The sequence below is a fragment of the Neovison vison genome, chromosome 14 (assembly GCF_020171115.1).
Source record: "Neovison vison isolate M4711 chromosome 14, ASM_NN_V1, whole genome shotgun sequence".
NCBI lineage: Eukaryota > Metazoa > Chordata > Mammalia > Carnivora > Mustelidae > Neogale > Neogale vison.
Genome location: NC_058104.1, coordinates 41,769,402 through 41,786,085, shown reverse-complemented (window position 1 = coordinate 41,786,085; position 16,684 = coordinate 41,769,402).

Here is a 16,684-nt window from a genome sequence, read left to right as displayed (position 1 = left end):
GAGAGAGAAGTGTGGATGCACATCTGGAAAGGGCCTTATGGATAGGGACACGGATGTCACCGTGCTCCCAGGAACAAGTCTGGGGAAGGAGCAGAACGCCACCCTGGGAGAAGTGAAGGAGCCCTTGGCCTTGTTGTCAGGAAACAATCGCAAATCAGGAGAGCCTGCCCTGGCAAGAACAGCGGGATGGTGGCAAGACAATCGTCCCCCGCTCCCTGGTAGAAGAGATTGAAGCCTGGCTTTAGGAAGACACGAGGGGACAGCTAGGGTGGGCGTGCATACTCCACTCTGAGGAAGGAGTCTGGGCAGAAGGCAGGCCTGTTCTGTGCCTCTTGTCCCAAGGGGAGAGCATCTCCAAGGCCATCTGTCCCTAGGGGAGACGTGGGCATGCAACCAGCGCCATACTCGGAACATGCATGTACAGCTCCCTGGAAGAAAGGGTAGTCAGATGCCATCTTCCTCCAAGATGTGGCAGCGTTGGGGGAGTCAGGGGATGTGTTGGGGATGAAGTGGGGAGAGTCCCCCACAGCTCCCCATCCCAGTGCAAGGGCGCTTTGCAGGGATCCTGTCTCCTCTCCTCTCCTATGGGGAAGGCACTGGCCTAGTCCCCGAGTCCGCCTGAACGCCAGATCGAAAGCCAAGCCTTACTACGCCAGGAGACAGCAGTTGGCATGGACTGTCAATCTAGGCCATGCACGCTGCTGCAGGCTTGTGGCTGTGTCTCCGTAGTTCGGACTGGCAGGGTGAACCCATGGTGCGACCATGGAGCCCGGGAAAGCAAGGCCGAAGAGACACCAGCTCTCCCGCAGATAATTCCCTGACGCGACAGAGCAAATGCCCTAATACTTGCTGAGGAAGCAGCAGTGAAGTGCTGTTCAGGCCAAGCTGGAAACCTCTGCGAAAGCATAGCAATCTCTAGGAAAAAAGAGTCGGTTCTGGGGGCTGCTGTTGCTGCTTGCTTTAGCCTAGTATTGGCAGCAGGGTGGGAGAATCCCGCATAGAGCGAAATCCTCTTTGACTGGACATCTCCTCTAGGAAAGCACAGCATTCTTTGGGAAATCAGAGTCGGTTGTGTGCGATGCTGATGCCGCTTGCCTGAACATAGTCTCCGAAGCACGGTGTAATATACCCGCAAGGAGCGAAATCCTCTTTACCCGGGCATCCCCTCTGCCTGAGAGAGAAGCGTGGTTGCACCTGTCGAAAAAGCCTTAAGGAAAGGGAAAGGTCTGTCACTGCGCTCTCTGACATCATGTCCGGGCCAGGCGTAGCACGCCGCTCCAGGGAAGAGAAGGGGCCCTTGGCCTTGCTGTCTGGAAAGGGTCATGCAACAGGAGAGCCTGCATTGGCAATAATAGCGGGCGGGTGGCAAGACAAGTGTCACCCTCTCCGTTTGCTTAGAAATCAGAGTCGGCTCTATGGGCTACTGCTCGTGCTTGCCTAGGCCAAGTCTCAAATTGGGAGAAACCACCATATAGCGAACGCCTTTTTGCCCAGACCTCTCCTCTGGGAAAGCACAGCATTCATTGGGGAATCTGAGTCGCTTAGTGGGATGCTGCTGCTTCTTGCCTAATCTAGTCTCCGTAGCACAGTGAAAGAAACCAGCATGGAGCGAAATTCTCTTGGCCCTAGCATCCCCACTGTCTGAGAGAGAAGCATGGATGCACATCTGGAAAGGGCCTTAAGGATAGGGACACGGCTATCACCGTGTTCCCAGGAGCAAATCTGGGGAACGAGCAGAATGCCTCCGCGGGAGAAGAGAAGGAGCCGTTGGCCTTGTTGTCGAAAAACAGTCGCAAAACAGGAGAGCCTGCCTTGGCGAGAACAGCGGGATGGTGGCAAGACAATCGTCACCCGCTCCCTGGCGTAGAGACGGAAGCCTGCCTTAAGGAAGACACGAGGGGACGGCTAGGGCAGGCGCGCATGCTCCACTCTGAGGAAGGAGTCTGGGCAGAATGCAGGCCTGTTCTGCGCCTCTTGTCCCAAGGGGACAGCATCTCCAAGGCCACATGTACTTAGGGCAGAGTGGGCATGCCATCAGGCACCATACCCGGAACTCGCAGATACAGCCCCCTGGAAGAAAGGGCAGTCAAATGCCATCTTCCACCCAGATGTGGCAACGTTTGCGGTGGCAGGGTGTGTGTCGGTGAAGAAGTGGGGACAGTCCCCACACCTCCCCAACTCAGTGCACGGGCGGTGTGCAGGGATCCTGTCGTCTCTTCTCCCCTTGGGGAAGGCACTGGCCTAGTCCCCGAGTCCGCCTGAACGCCAGAGCAAAAAGCCAAGCCTTACTACGCCAGGAGATGGCAGTTGGCATTGAGTGTCATCCTAGGGCACACACGCTCCTGTAGACTTGTGGCTGTGTCAGCATAGTTCGGCCTGGCAGGGTGAACCCAGGGTGCGACCATGGAGCTCGGGAAAGCAAGGCCCAAGAGGCACCAGCTCTCCCGCAGATCTAATTCCCTGACGCGACAGAGCAAACGCACAAAGCCTTGCTGAGGAAGCAACAGCGAAGTGAGGTTCAGGACAAGCTGAAAACCTCTGCGAATGCATAGCAATTGCTAGGAAAAAAGAGTCGGTTCTGTGGGCTGCTGTTGCTTCTTGCTTTAGCCTAGTATTGGTACCACGGTGGGGGAATCCCGCATAGAGCGAAATCCTCTTTGCACGGGCATCCCCTCTACCTGAGAGTGAAGCTTGGTTCCACCTGTGCAAACAGTCTTAAGGAAAAGTCATGAAACAGGAGAGCATGCATAGGCAAGAATAGCTGGCGGGTGGCAAGACATGTGTCACCCTCTCCGTTTGCTTAGAAATCAGAGTTGGTTCTGCGGGCTGCTGCTCGTGCTTTCCTAGGCCAAGTCTCAAAGTGGGAGAAACCACCAACAGCGAAAGCCTCTTTGCCCAGGCTTCTCCTCTGGGAAAGCACAGCATTCGTTGGGAAATCTGAATCGGGTTTGTGGGATGCTGCTGCTGCTTGCCTGATTTAGTCTCCGCAGCAGGGTGGAAGAAACCCAGATGGAGCGAAATTCTCTTGGCCCTAGCATCCCCACTGCCTGAGAGAGAAGCGTGGATGCACATCTCGAAAGGGCCTTAAGGATAGGGACACGGCTGTCACCGTGCTCCCGAAGTGCAAGTCTGGTGAAGGAGCAAAACGCCTCCCCAGGAGAAGAGAAGGAGACGTTGGCCTTGCTGTCGGGAAACAGTTGCAAAGCAGGATAGCCTGCCCTGGCGAGAATAGCATGACGGTGGCAAGACAAGCCTCAACCGCTTCTCTGCATAGAGACGGAAGCCTGGCTTTAGGAAGACACGAGTGGATGACTAGTGCTGGCGCGCATACTCCACTCTGAGGAAGGATTCTAGGCAGAAGGAAGGCCTGTTCTGTGCCTCTTGTCCCAAGGGGACAGCATGTCATGGCCACATGTCCCTAGGGCAGATGTTGGCTTGCCACCAGGCTCCATACCCGGAACTCGCAGATACAGCTCCCTGGAAGAAAGAGCAGTCAGATGCCATCTTCCTCCAAGATGTGGCAGCGTTGGGGGTGGCAGGGGGTGTGTCGGGGAAGAAGTGGGGACAGTCCCCCACAGCTCCTCATCACCGTTCACGGGCGCAGTGCGGGGATCCTCTCGCCTCTCCTCTCCTATGGGGAAGGCACTGGCCTTGTTTCCGAGTCTTCCAGAACGCCAGAGCAAAAAGCCAAGCCTTACTACACCAGGAGATGATAGTTGGCATGGAGTGTCATCCTAGGCCACGCACGCTGCTGCAGGGTTGTGGCTGTGTCAGCGTAGTTCAGCCTGGCAGGGTGATCCCAGGGTGCCACCATGGAGTCCGGGAAAGCAAGGCCCAAGGGGCACCAGCTTCCCGCAGATCTACTTCCCTGACGCAACAGAGCGAACTCCCAAAGCCTTGCTGAGGAAGCAGCTGTGAAGTGCGGTACAGACCAAACTGAAAACCTCTGGGAAGCATAGCATTCGCTAGGAAAAACGAGTCGGTTCTGTGGGCTGTTGTTGCTGCTCTGCCTTAGCCTAGTATTGTCAGCGTGGTGGGAAAATCCCACACGGAGCGAATCCTCTTTGCCTGGGCATCCCCTCTAGGAAAGGACAACATTCGTTAGGAAATCAGAGTCGGTTCTGTGCGATGCTGATGCCGCTTGCCTGAACATAGTCTCCGAAGCACGGTGTAATAAACCCGCATGGAGCAAAATCCTCTGCCCGGGCATCCCCTCTGCCTGAGAGAGAAGCGTGGTTGCTCCTGTGGAAACAGCCTTAAGGAAAGGGAAACGTCTGTCACTGCACTCCCTCAGAGCATGTCTGGGCCAGGCGTAGCACGCCGATCCAGGAGAAGAGACGGGGCCCTTGGCCTAGCTCTCTGGAAAGGGTCATGCAAAAGGAGAACCTGCATTGGCAAGTATAGCGCACGGGTGGCAAGACAAGTGTCACCCTCTCCGTCTGCTTAGAAATCAGGGTAGGTTCTGCGGGCTGCTGCTCCGGCTTGCCTAAGCCAAGTCTCAAAGTGGGAGAAACCAGCATACAGCGAAAGCCTCTTTGCCCCGGTCTCTCCTCTGGGAAAGCACAGCATTTTTGAGAAATCTGAATCGAGTTTGGGGGATGCTGCTGCTTTTTGCCTGAGCTAGTCTCCGTAGCAAGGTGGAAGAAACCCGCATGGAGTGAAATTCACTTGGCCCTAGCATCCACACTGCCTGAGAGAGAAGAGTGGATGCACTTCTCGGCTGTCACAGTGCTCCCCAAGAGCAAGCCTGGGGAAGGAGCAAAACGCCTCCCAGGGAGAAGAGAACGGCCATTGGCCTTGTTGTCGGGAAACGTCTGTCACTTCGCTCCCTCAGAGCATGTCTGGGCCAGGCGTAGCACGCCGATCCAGGAGAAGAGAAGGGGCACTTGAGCTTGCTGTCTGGAAAGGGTCTTGCAAAAGGAGAACTTGCATTGGCAAGAATAGCGCACGAGTAGCAAGACAAGTGTCACCCCCTCCGTCTGCTTAGAAATCAGTGTCGGTTCTGCGGGCTGCTGCTCCTGCTTGCCTAGGCCAAGTCTCAAAGTGGGAGAAACCACCATACAGGAGAAGCCCAGGCTTCTCCTCTGGGAAAGCACAGCATTCGTTGGGAAATCTGAATCGGGTTTGTCGGATGCTGCTGCTTCTTGCCTGAGCTAGTCTCCGCAGCACGGTTGAAGAAACATGCATGGAGCGAAATTCTCTTGGCCCTAGCATCCCCACTGCCTGAGAGAGAAGCGTGGATGCACATCTGCAAAGGGCATTAAAGATAGGGACACGGCTGTCACCGTGCTCCCCAAGAGCAAGTCTGGGGAAGGAGCAGAACGCCTCCCCGGGAGAAGAGAAGGAGCTGTAGGCCTTGTTGTCGGGAAACAGTAGCAAAGCAGGAGAGCCTGACCTGGCGAGAATAGCGGGACGGTGGCAAGACAAGCGTCACCCGCTCCCTGTGCGTAGAGACGGATGCCTGGCTTTAGGAAGACACGAGGGGACGGCTAGGGCTGTCGCGCATACTCCACTCTGAGGAAGGAGTCTGGGCAGAAGGCAGGCCTGTTCTGTGCCTCTTGTCCCAAGGGGACAGCATCTCCAAGGTCACCTGTCCCTAGGGCATATGTGGGTTCAGGACAAGCTGAAAACCTCTGCGAATGCATAGCAATCGCTAGGAAAAAAGAGTCGGTTCTGTGGGCTGCTGTTGCTTCTTGCTTTAGCCTAGTATTGGTACCACGGTGGGAGAATCCCACATAGAGCGAAATCCTCTTTGCACGGGCATCCCCTCTACCTGAGAGTGAAGCTTGGTTCCGCCTGTGCAAACAGTCTTAAGGAAAAGTCATGAAACAGGAGAGCATGCATAGGCAAGAATAGCTGGCGGGTGGCAAGACATGTGTCACCCTCTCCGTTTGCTTAGAAATCAGAGTTGGTTCTGCGGGCTGCTGCTCGTGCTTTCCTAGGCCAAGTCTCAAAGTGGGAGAAACCACCAACAGCGAAAGCCTCTTTGCCCAGGCTTCTCCTCTGGGAAAGCACAGCATTCGTTGGGAAATCTGAATCGGGTTTGTGGGATGCTGCTGCTTGCCTGATTTAGTCTCCGCAGCAGGGTGGAAGAAACCCAGATGGAGCGAAATTCTCTTGGCCCTAGCATCCCCACTGCCTGAGAGAGAAGCGTGGATGCACATCTCGAAAGGGCCTTAAGGATAGGGACACGGCTGTCACCGTGCTCCCGAAGTGCAAGTCTGGTGAAGGAGCAAAACGCCTCCCCAGGAGAAGAGAAGGAGACGTTGGCCTTGTTGTCGGGAAACAGTTGCAAAGCAGGATAGCCTGCCCTGGCGAGAATAGCATGACGGTGGCAAGACAAGCCTCAACCGCTTCTCTGCATAGAGACGGAAGCCTGGCTTTAGGAAGACACGAGTGGATGACTAGTGCTGGCGCGCATACTCCACTCTGAGGAAGGATTCTAGGCAGAAGGAAGGCCTGTTCTGTGCCTTTTGTCCCAAGGGGACAGCATGTCATGGCCACATGTCCCTAGGGCAGATGTTGGCTTGCCACCAGGCTCCATACCAGGAACTCGCAGATACAGCTCCCTGGAAGAAAGAGCAGTCAGATGCCATCTTCCTCCAAGATGTGGCAGCGTTGGGGGTGGCAGGGGGTATGTCGGGGAGGAAGTGGGCACAGTCCCCCACCGCTCCACATCCCAGTGCACGGGCGCTGTGCAGGGATCCTGTCGCCTCTCCTTTCCTAAGGGTTATGCACTGGCCTAGTCCCCGAGTCCGCCTGAAGGCCAGAGCAAAAAGCCTACCTTACTACGCCAGGAGATGGCAGTTTGCATGGACTGTCACCCTAGGCCACGGAAGCTGCTGCAGGGTGGTGGCTGTGTCTGCGTAGTTCCGCATGGCAGGGTAAACGCAGGATGCGACCATGGAGCCCGGGAAAGTAAGGCCCAAGACGCACCAGCTCTCCCGAAGATCTACTTCCTTGACGCAACAGAGCAAACGCCCAAAGCCTTGCTGAAGAAGCAGCAGCGAACTACGGATCGGGCCAAGCTGAAAACCTCTGGGAAAGCATAGCACTCGCTGGAAAAAAAGAGCCGGTTCTGTGGGCTGCTGTTGCTACTTGCCTTATCCTATTATTGGCAGCACGGTGGGAGAATCCCACATAGAGCGAAAGCCTTTTTCCCCGGGCATCCCCTCAGGGAAAGCACAGCATTCTTTGGGAAATCAGAGTCGGTTCTGTGCGATGCTGATGCCGCTTGCCTGAACATAGTCTCCTAAGCACGGTGTAAAAAACCCGTATGAAGCGCAATCCTCTTTGCCCGAGCATCCCCTCTACCTGAGAGAGAAGCGTGGTTGCGCCTGTGGAAATAGCCTTAAGGAAAGGGATATGTCTGTTAATGTGCTCCCTGGGAGCGTTCCTGGCCTAGGCATAGCACGCCGCTCCGGGCGAAGAGTAGGGGCCCTTGGCCTTGCTGTCCAGAAATGGTCATGAAACAGGAGAGCCTGCCATGGCAAGAACAGTGGGCAGCTGGCACGACAAGTGTCACCCTCTAAATTTGCTGAGAAATCAGTGTCACTTCTGAGGGCTGCCTTCGTGCTTGCCTAGGCAAAGTCTCAAGGTGGGAGAAACCACCATACAGTGAATGCCTCTTTGCCCAGGCTTCTCCTCTGGGAAAGCACAGCATTCGTTGGGAAATCTGAATCGGCTTTGTGGGATGCTGCTGCTTCTTGCCTGAGCTAGTCTCTGTGGCACGGTGGAAGAACCCGGCATGGAGTGAAATTCTCTTGGCCTTAGCAACCCCACTGCCTGAGAGAGAAGGGTGGATGCAAATCTGGAAAGGGCCTCAAGGATAGACACGGCTGTCACAGTGTTCCCAGGAGAAAGTCTGGGGAAGGAGCAGAACGCCTCTCTGGAAGAAGAGGAGGAGCCGTTGGCCTTGTTGTCGGGAATCAGTCGCAAAGCATGAGAGCCTGCCCCAGCGAGAACATCGGGACGGTGGCAAGATAAGCGTCACCCGCTCCCTGTGCGTAGAGACTGAAGCTTAAGGAAGACACGAGGGGGCGCCTATGGCAGGCGCGCATACTCCACTCTGAGGAAGGAGTCTGGGCAGAAGGCAGGCCTGTTCTGTACCTCTTGTTCCAAGGGGACAGCATCTCCAAGGCCACCTGTCCCTAGGGCTGACGTGGGCATGCCACTGGGCGCCATACCGGAACTCGCAGATACAGCTCCCTGGAAGAAAGGACAGTCAGATGCCATATTCCTCCAAGAGTGGCACCGTTGGGGGTGGTAGGGGATTTTTCGGGGAAGAAGTGGGCACTGTCCCTCACAGTTCCCATCCCAGTGCACGGGCGCTGTGCAGGGATCCTGTCGCCTCTCCTCTCCTATGGGGAAGGCACTGGCCTAGTCCCCGAGTCCGCCTGAACGCCAGAGTATAAAGCCAATCCTTACTACGCCAGGAGATGGCAGTTGGCATGGACTGTCATTCTAGGACACGCACGCTGCGGCAGGGTGGTGGCTGTGTCTGCGTAGTTCGGCCTTTCAGGGTGAACCCAGGGTGTGACCATGGAGCCCGGGAAAGCAAGGCCCAAAATGCACCAGCTCTCCCGCAGATCTACTTCCATGACGCGACAGAGCAAACGCCCAAAGCCGAACTGAGGAAGCAGCAGCGAAGTGCGGTTCAGGCCAAGCTGAAAACCTCTGCAAACATAGCAGTCGCTAGGAAAAAAGAGTCGGTTCTGTGGGCTGCTGTTGCTGCTTGCCTTAGCCTAGTATTAGCAGCACGGTGCGAGAATCCCGCTTAGAGCAAAAGGCTCTTTGCATGGGCATCCCCTCTAGGAAAGCACAGCATTCTTTGGGAAATCAGAGTCGGTTCTGTGCAATGCTAATGCCACTTGCCTGAACATAGTCTGCGAAGCACGGTGTAATAAACCCGCATGGAGAGAAATCCTCTTGGCCCGGGCATCCCCTCTGCCTGAGAGAGAAGCGTGGTTGCGCCTGTCGAAACAACCTTAAGGAAAGGGAAACGTCTGTCACTGCGCTCCCTGAGAGCATGTCTGGGTCAGGCGTAGCACGCTACTCCAGGAGAAAAGAAGGGGCCCTTGGCCTTGATGTCTGTAAAGGGTCATGTAACAGGAGAGCCTGCATTGGCACAAATTGCGGGCTGAGACAAGACAAGTGTCACCCTCCGTTTACTTAGAAATCAGACTCGGTTCTGCGGGCTGCTGCTCCTGCTTGCCTAGGCAAAGTCTCAAAGTGGGAGAAACCAGCATACATCGAAAGCCTCTTTACACAGGCTTCTCCTCTGGGAAAGCACAGCATACGTGGGGAAATCTAAATGTGGTTTGTGGGATGCTGCTGCTGCTTGCCTGTGCTAGTCTCCACAGCACAGTGGAAGAAACCTGCATGGAGCGCATTTCTCTTGGCCCTAGCATCCCCACTGCCTGAGAGAGAAGCGTGCATGCTCACCTGGAAAGGGCCTTAAGGATAAGGACACGGATGTCACCATGCTCCCCAAAAGCAAGTCTGGGGAAGGAGCAGAACGCCTCCCCAGGAGAAGAGAAGGAGCCTTGGGCCTTGTTGTCGGGAAACAGTCGCAAAGCAGGAGAGCCTGCCCTGGCGAGAACAGCGGGACGGTGGCAAGACAAGCGTCACGTTCTCCCTGTGCATAGAGACGGAAGCCTGGCTTTAGGAAGATTCGAGGGGACGGCTAGGGCTAGCGTGCATACTCCAGCCTTAGGAAGGAGTCTGGGCAGAAGGTAGGCCTGTTCGGTGCCTCTAATCCCATGGGGACAGCATCTCCAAGGCCACCTGTCCCTAGGGCAAATGTGGGCTTGCCACCAGGCGCCATACACGGAACTAGCAAATACAGCTCCATGGAAGAAAGGGCAGTCATATGCCATCTACCTCAAAGATATGGCAGCGTTAGGGGAAGCAGGGTGTGTGTCGGGGAAGAAGTGGGGACAGTCCCCAACAGCTGCCCATCCCAGTGCATGGGCGCTGTGCAGGGATCCTGTCGCCTTTCCTTTCCTAAGGGGAAGGCACTCGCCTAGTCCCCGAGTCCGCCTGAATGCCAGAGCAAAACACAAGTTCTTACTAAGCCAGGAGATGGCAGCTGGCATGGACTGTCATCCTAGGCCACGCACGCTGCTGCAGGGTGATGGCTGTGTCTGCGTAGTTCTGCCTGACAGAGTGAACCAAGGGTGCGACCATGGAAACCGGGAAAGCAAGGCCCAAGACGCACAGCTCTCCCGCAGATCTCTTTCCCTGACGCGACAGAGGAAACACCCAAAGCCTTGCTGAAGAATCAGCAGCGAAGTGCGGATCGGGCCAAGCTGAAAACCTCTGGGAAAGCATAGCAGTCGCTGGGAAAAAAGAGTCGGTTCTCTGGGCAGCTGTTGCTGCTTGCCTTAGCCTAGTATTGGCAGCACGGTGGGAGAAAGCCGCATAGAGCGAAAGCCTTTTTCCCCGGGCATCCCTTCAGGGAAAGCACAGCATTCTTTGGGAAATCAGAGTCGGTTCTGTGCGATGCTGATATTGCTTTCCTGAACATAGTCTCCGAAACTCAGTGTAATAAACCCGCATGGAGCGTAATCTTCTTTGCCTGGGCATCTCCTCTGCCTTAGAGAGAAGCGTGGTTGCACCTGTGGAAACAGCCTTAAGGAAAAGTAATGAAACAGGAGAGCCTGAATAGGCAAGAATAGCGTGCGGGTGGCAAGACAAGTGTCACCCTATCCATTTGCTTAGAAATCAGAGTCGTTTCTGCGGGCTCTGCTCGTGCTTGCCTAGGCCAAGACTTAAGGTGGGAGAAACCAGCATACAGCGAAAGACTATTTGCCGAGGCTTCTTCTCAGGGAAAACACAGCACTCATTGAGAAATCAGAGTCGGTTCTGTGCGATGCTGATGCCGCTTGCCTGAACATAGTCTCTGAAGCACAGTGTAATAAACCCGCTTGGAGCAAAGTCCTATTTTAGGGCATCCCCTCTACCTGAGAGAGAAGCGTGGTTGCGCCTGTGGAATCAGCCTTAAGGAAAAGTCATGAAACAGGAGAGCCTGCCAAGTCAAGAAGAGCGGGCGGGTGGCAAGACACATGTCACCCTCTCTGTTTGCTCAGAAATCAGAGTCGGTTCTGTGAGCTGCTGCTCGTGCTTTCCTCGGCCAAGTCTCAAGGTGGGAGAAAGCAACATACAACAAAAGCCTCTTTGCCCAGGCTTCTCCTCTGAGAAATCACAGCATTCGTTGGGAAATCTGAATCGGGTTTCTGGGATGCTGCTGCTGCTTCCCTGAGCTAGTCTCCGCAGCACGGTAGAAGAATCCGTATGGGGCGAAATTCTCTTGGCCCTAGCATCCCCACTGCCTGAGAGAGAAGCGTGGATGCACATCTGGAAAGGACCTTAAGGATATGGACACGGCTGTCATCATGCTCCCCAAGAGCAAGTCTGGGGAAGGAGCAGAACACCTCCCCGGGAGAAGAGAAGGAGCCGTTGGCCTTGTTGTCGGGTCACAGTCGCAAAGCAGGAGAGCATGCCCTGGCGAGAAGAGCGGGACGGTGGCAAGAAAAGTGTCACCCGCTCCCTGTGCGTAGAGTCGGAAGCCTGGCTTTAGGAAGATACGAGAGGACGGCTAGGGCTGGCGCCCATCCTCTACTCTGAGGATGGAGTCTAGGCAGAAAACAGGCCTGTTCTGTGCCTCTTGTCCCAAGGGGACAGCATCTCCAAGGCCACCTGTCCCTAGGGTAGACGTGGGCTTGCCACCAGGCGCCATACCTGGTTTGCAGATACAGCTCCCTGAAAGAAAGGGCATTCAGATGCCATCTTCCTCCAATATGTGGCAGCGTTGGGGGTAGAAGGGGGTGTGTCGGGGAAGAAGTGTGGACAGTCCCCCACCGCTCCCCATCCCCGTGCATGGGCGCTGTGCAGGTATCCTGTCGCCTCTTCTTTCCTCAGGGGAAGGCACTGGCCTACTCCCCGAGTCCGCCTGAACGCCAGAGCAAAAAGCCAAGCCTTTCTATGCCAGGAGATGGCAGTTGGCATGGACTGTCATCCTTGGCCACGCACGCTGCTGCAGGCTTGTGGCTGTGTCTGCGTAGTTCGGCCTGGCAGGGTGAACCCAGGAGGTAACCACGGAGCCTGGGAAAGCAAGGCCCAAGACGCACCAGCTCCCCCGCAGATCTACTTCCCTGACGCGACAGAGCAAACGCCCAAAGCCTTGCTGAAGAAGCAGCAGCGAAGTGCGGATCAGGCCAAGGTGAAAACCTCTGAGAAAGCATAGCAGTCATTGGGAAAAAAGGTCGGGTATGCGGGCTGCTCTTGCTACTTACCTTAGCCTAGTATTTGCAGCATGGTGGGAGAATCCCGCATAGAGCAAAAGCCTCTTTGCCTGGGCATCCCCTATAGGAAAGCACAGCATTCTTTGGGAAATCAGAGTCGGTTCTGTGCGATGCTGATGCCGCTTGCGTGAACATAGTCTCCAAAGCACGGTGTAATAAACCCGCAAAGTGCGAAATCCTCTTTGCCCGTGCATCCCCTCTACCTGAGAGAGAAGCGAGGATGCGCCTGTGGAAACAGCCTCAAGGAAAAGACATGAAACAGGAGAGCTTCCATAGGCAGGAATAGCGGGCCGGTGGCAAGACAAGTGTCACCCTCTCCGTTTGCTTGGAAATCAGAGTTGGTTCTGCGGGCTGCTACTCGTGCTTGCCTTGGCCAATCTCAAGGTGGGAGAAACCACCATACAGCGAAAGCCTCTTTCCCCAGTTTTCTCCTCTGGGAAAGCACAGCATTCGTTGGGAAATCAGAATCAGGTTTGTGGGATGCTGCTGCTGCTTACCTGAGCGACTCTCTGAAGCACGGTGGAAGAAACGCGCAGGGAGCGAAATTCTCTTGGCCTTAGCATCCCCATACCTGAGAGAGAAGCGTGGATGCACATCTAGAAAGGGCCTTAAGTTTAGGGACACGGCTGTCACCCTGCTCCTCAAGAGCAAGTCTGGGGAAGGAGCAGAACGGCTCCCCGGGAGAAGAAAAGGAGCCGTTGGCCTTGTTGTCGGGAAACAGTCGCAAAACAGGAGAGCCTGACCTGGCGAGAACAGCGGGACGGTGGCAAGACAAGCGTCACCCGCTCCCGGGGCGTAGAGATGGTAGCCTGGCTTTAGGAAGACACGAGGGGACGTATAGGGCTGTCACGCATACTCCTCTCTGATGAAGAGTCTGGGCAGAAGGCCGGCCTGTTCTGTGCCTCTTGTCCCAAGGGGACAGCATCTTCAAGGCCACCTGTCCCTAGTGCAGACATGGACTTGCCACCAGGCGCCATACCTGGAACTCGCAGATACAGCTCCCTGGAAGAAAGGGCAGACAGATGCCATCTTCCTCCAAGATGTGGCAGCGTTAGGGGTGGAAGGGGGTGTGTCGGGGAAGAAGTGGGGACCGTCCCACACAGCTCCCCATCCCAGTGCACGGGCGCTGTGCAGGGATCCCGTCGCCTTTCCTTTCCTAAAGGGATGGCACTGGCTTAGTCCTCGAGTCCGCCTGAACGCCAGAGCAAAAAGCCAAGCCTTACTACGCCAGGAGATGGCAGTGGGCATGGACTGTCATCCAAGGCAACGCACGCTGCTGCAGGTTGGTGGCTGTGTCTGTGTAGTTCGGCCTGGCAGCGTGAAACCAGGATGCGACCACAGAGCCCATAAAGCAAGGCCCAAGACGCACCAGCTCCCCCGCAGATATACTTCCCTGACGCGACAGAGTAAACACCCAAAGCCTTGCTGAAGGAGCAGCAGCGAAGTGGTTTTCAGGCCAAGTTGAAAACCTCTGGGAAAGCAAAGCCGTCATTGGGAAAAAAGAGTCGGTTCTGTGGGCTGCTGTTGCTGCTTGCCTTAGCATATTAATGGCAGAACCTTGGGAGAATCCCGCATAGAGCGAAAGCCTCTTTACCTGGGCATCCCCTCTAGGAAAGCACAGCATTCTTTGGGAAATCAGAGTCGATTCTGTGCGATGCTGATGCCGCTTGCCTGAACATAGTCTCCTAAGCACGGTGTAATAAACCCGCATGGAGCGAAATCCTCTTTGCCCGTGCATCCCCTCTACCTGAGAGAGAAGCATGGTTGCGCCTGTGGAAACAGCCTTAAGGAAGAGTCATGAAAGAGGAGAGGCTGCATAGGCAAGAATAGCTGGCGGGAGGCAAGACAAGTGTCACCCTCTCCATTTGCTTAGAAATCAGAGTCGGTCCTGCGGGCAGCTGCTCGTGCTTGCCTAGGCCAATACTCAAAGTGGGAGAAACCAGCATAGAGTGAAAGCCTCTTTGCCCAAGCTTCTCCTCTGGGAAAACCCAGCATTCGCTGGGAAATCTGAATCGGGTTTGTGGGATGCTGCTGCTGCTTGCCTGAGCTAGTCTCCGCAGAACGGTGGAAGAAACCCGCATGGAGCAAAATTCTCTTGGCCCTAGCATCCCCAGGGCCTGAGAGAGAAGCTTGTATGCACATCTGGAAAGGGCCTTAAGGATAGGGACACGGCTGTCATCGTGCTCCCCAAGAGCAAGTCTGGGGAAGTATCAGAACGCCTCCCCGGGAGAAGAAAAGGTGCCTTGGACCTTGTTGTCGGGAAACAGTCACAATGCAGGAGAGCCTGATATGGCGAGAAGAGCCGGACGGTGGCAAGACAATCGTCACCCGCTCCCTGTGTGTAGAGATGGAAGCCTGGCTTCAGGAAGACACGAGGGGACGGCTAGGGTGGCGCACATACTCCACTCTGAGGAAGGAGTCTGGGCAGAAGGCAGGCCTGTTCTGTGCCTCTTGTCCCAAGGGGACAGCATCTCCAAGGCCAACTGTCCCTAGGGCCGACATGGGCTTGTCACCAGGCTCCAAACCCGTAACTCGCAGATACAGCTTCCTGGAAGAAAGGGCAGTCAGATGCCATCTTCCTACAAGATATGGCAGCGTTAGGGTAGGCAGGGGGTGTGTCGGGGAAGAAGTGGGGACAGTCCCCCACAGCTCCCCATCCCAGTGCACGGGCGCTGTGCAGGGATCTTGTCACCTTTCTTTCCAATGGGGAAGGCACTGGCCTAGTCTCCGAGTCCGCCTGAATGCCAGAGCAAAAAGCAAAGCCTTACTACACCAGGAGATGGGAGTTGGCATGGACTGTCATCCTAGGCCACGCACGCTGCTGCAGGCTTGTGGCTGTGTCTGCGTAGTTCCGCCTGACTTTGTGAACCCAAGGTGCCACCATGGATCCTGGGAAAGCAAGGCGCAAGAGGCCCCAGCTCTCCCTTAGATCTACTTCCCTGACGTGACAGAAAAAATGCCCAAAGCCTTGCTGAGGAAGCAGCAGCGAAGTACGGATCGGGCCAAGCTGAACACTTCTGGGAAAGCATAGTAGTGGCTGGGAAAAAAGAGTCGGTTCTGTGGGCTGCTGTTGCAGCTTGCTCTAACCTAGTATTGGCAGCACGGTGGGAGAAAGCCGCATAGAGCGAAAGCCTTTTTCCCCGGGCATCCCCTCCGTGAAAGCACAGCATTCTTTGGGAAATCAGAGTCGGTTCTGTGCGATGCTAATGCCGCTTGCCTGTACATAGTCTCCGAAGCATGGTGTAATTAACCCGCATGCAGCCAAATCCTCTTTGCCCGGGCATCCCCTCTACCTGAGAGAGAAGCGTGGTTGCGCCTGTGGAAACAGCCTTAAGGAAAAGTCATGAAACAGGAGAGTCTGCATAGGCAAGAATAGTGGGCGCGTGGCAAAACAAGTGTCAACCTCTCTGATTGTTTTGAAATCAGAGTCGGTTCTGCGGGCTGCTGCTCGTGCTTGCCTAGGCCAAGTCTCAAGGTTGGAGAAACCAGCAAACAGCGAAAGCATCTTTGCCCAGGCTTCTCCTCTGTGAAAGCACAGCATACGTTGGGAAATCTGAATCGGGTTTGTGGGATGCTGCTGCTGCATACCTGAGATAGTCCTCGCAGCACAGTGGAAGAAACACGCATGGACCGAAATTCTCTTGACCCAAGAATCCCCACTGCCTAGGAGATAAGCGTGGATGCACACCTGGAAAGGGACTTAAGGATAGGGACACGGCTGTCACCGTGCTCCCCAAGAGCAAGTCTGGGGAAGGAGAAGAACACCTCCCCGGGAGAAGAGAAGGAGCCGTTGGCCTTGTTGTCGGGAAACAGTCGCAAAGCAGGAGAGCCTGCCCTGGCGAGAACAGCGGGACGGTGGCAAGACAAGCGTCACCCGCTCCCTGTTCGTAGAGACGGAGCCTGGCTTTAGAAAGACACGAGGGGACGGCTAGGGCTGGCGCGCATAGTCCACTCTGAGGAAGGAGTCTGGGCAAAAGGCAGGTCTGTTCTCTGCCCCTAGTCCCAAGGGGACAGCATCTCCAAGGCCACGAGTCCCTAGAGCAGACGTAGGCTTGACACCAGGCGCCATACTCGGAACTCGCAGATAAAGCTCCCTGGAAGAAAGGGCAGTCAGATGCCATCTTCCTCAAAGATATGGCAGCGTTAGAGGAGGCAGGTGGTGTGTCGGGGAAGAAGTGGGGAAGTCCCCCACAGCTCCTCATCCCAGTGTTCGGGCGCTGTGCAGGTATCCTGTTGCCTGTCCTTTCCTAAGGGGAAGGCACTGGTCTAGTCCCCGAGTCCGCCTGAACGCCAGAGCAAAAGGGCAAGCCTTACTACGCCAGGAGATGGCAGTTGGCATGGACTGTCATCCTAGGCCACGCACGCTGCTACACGTTCGT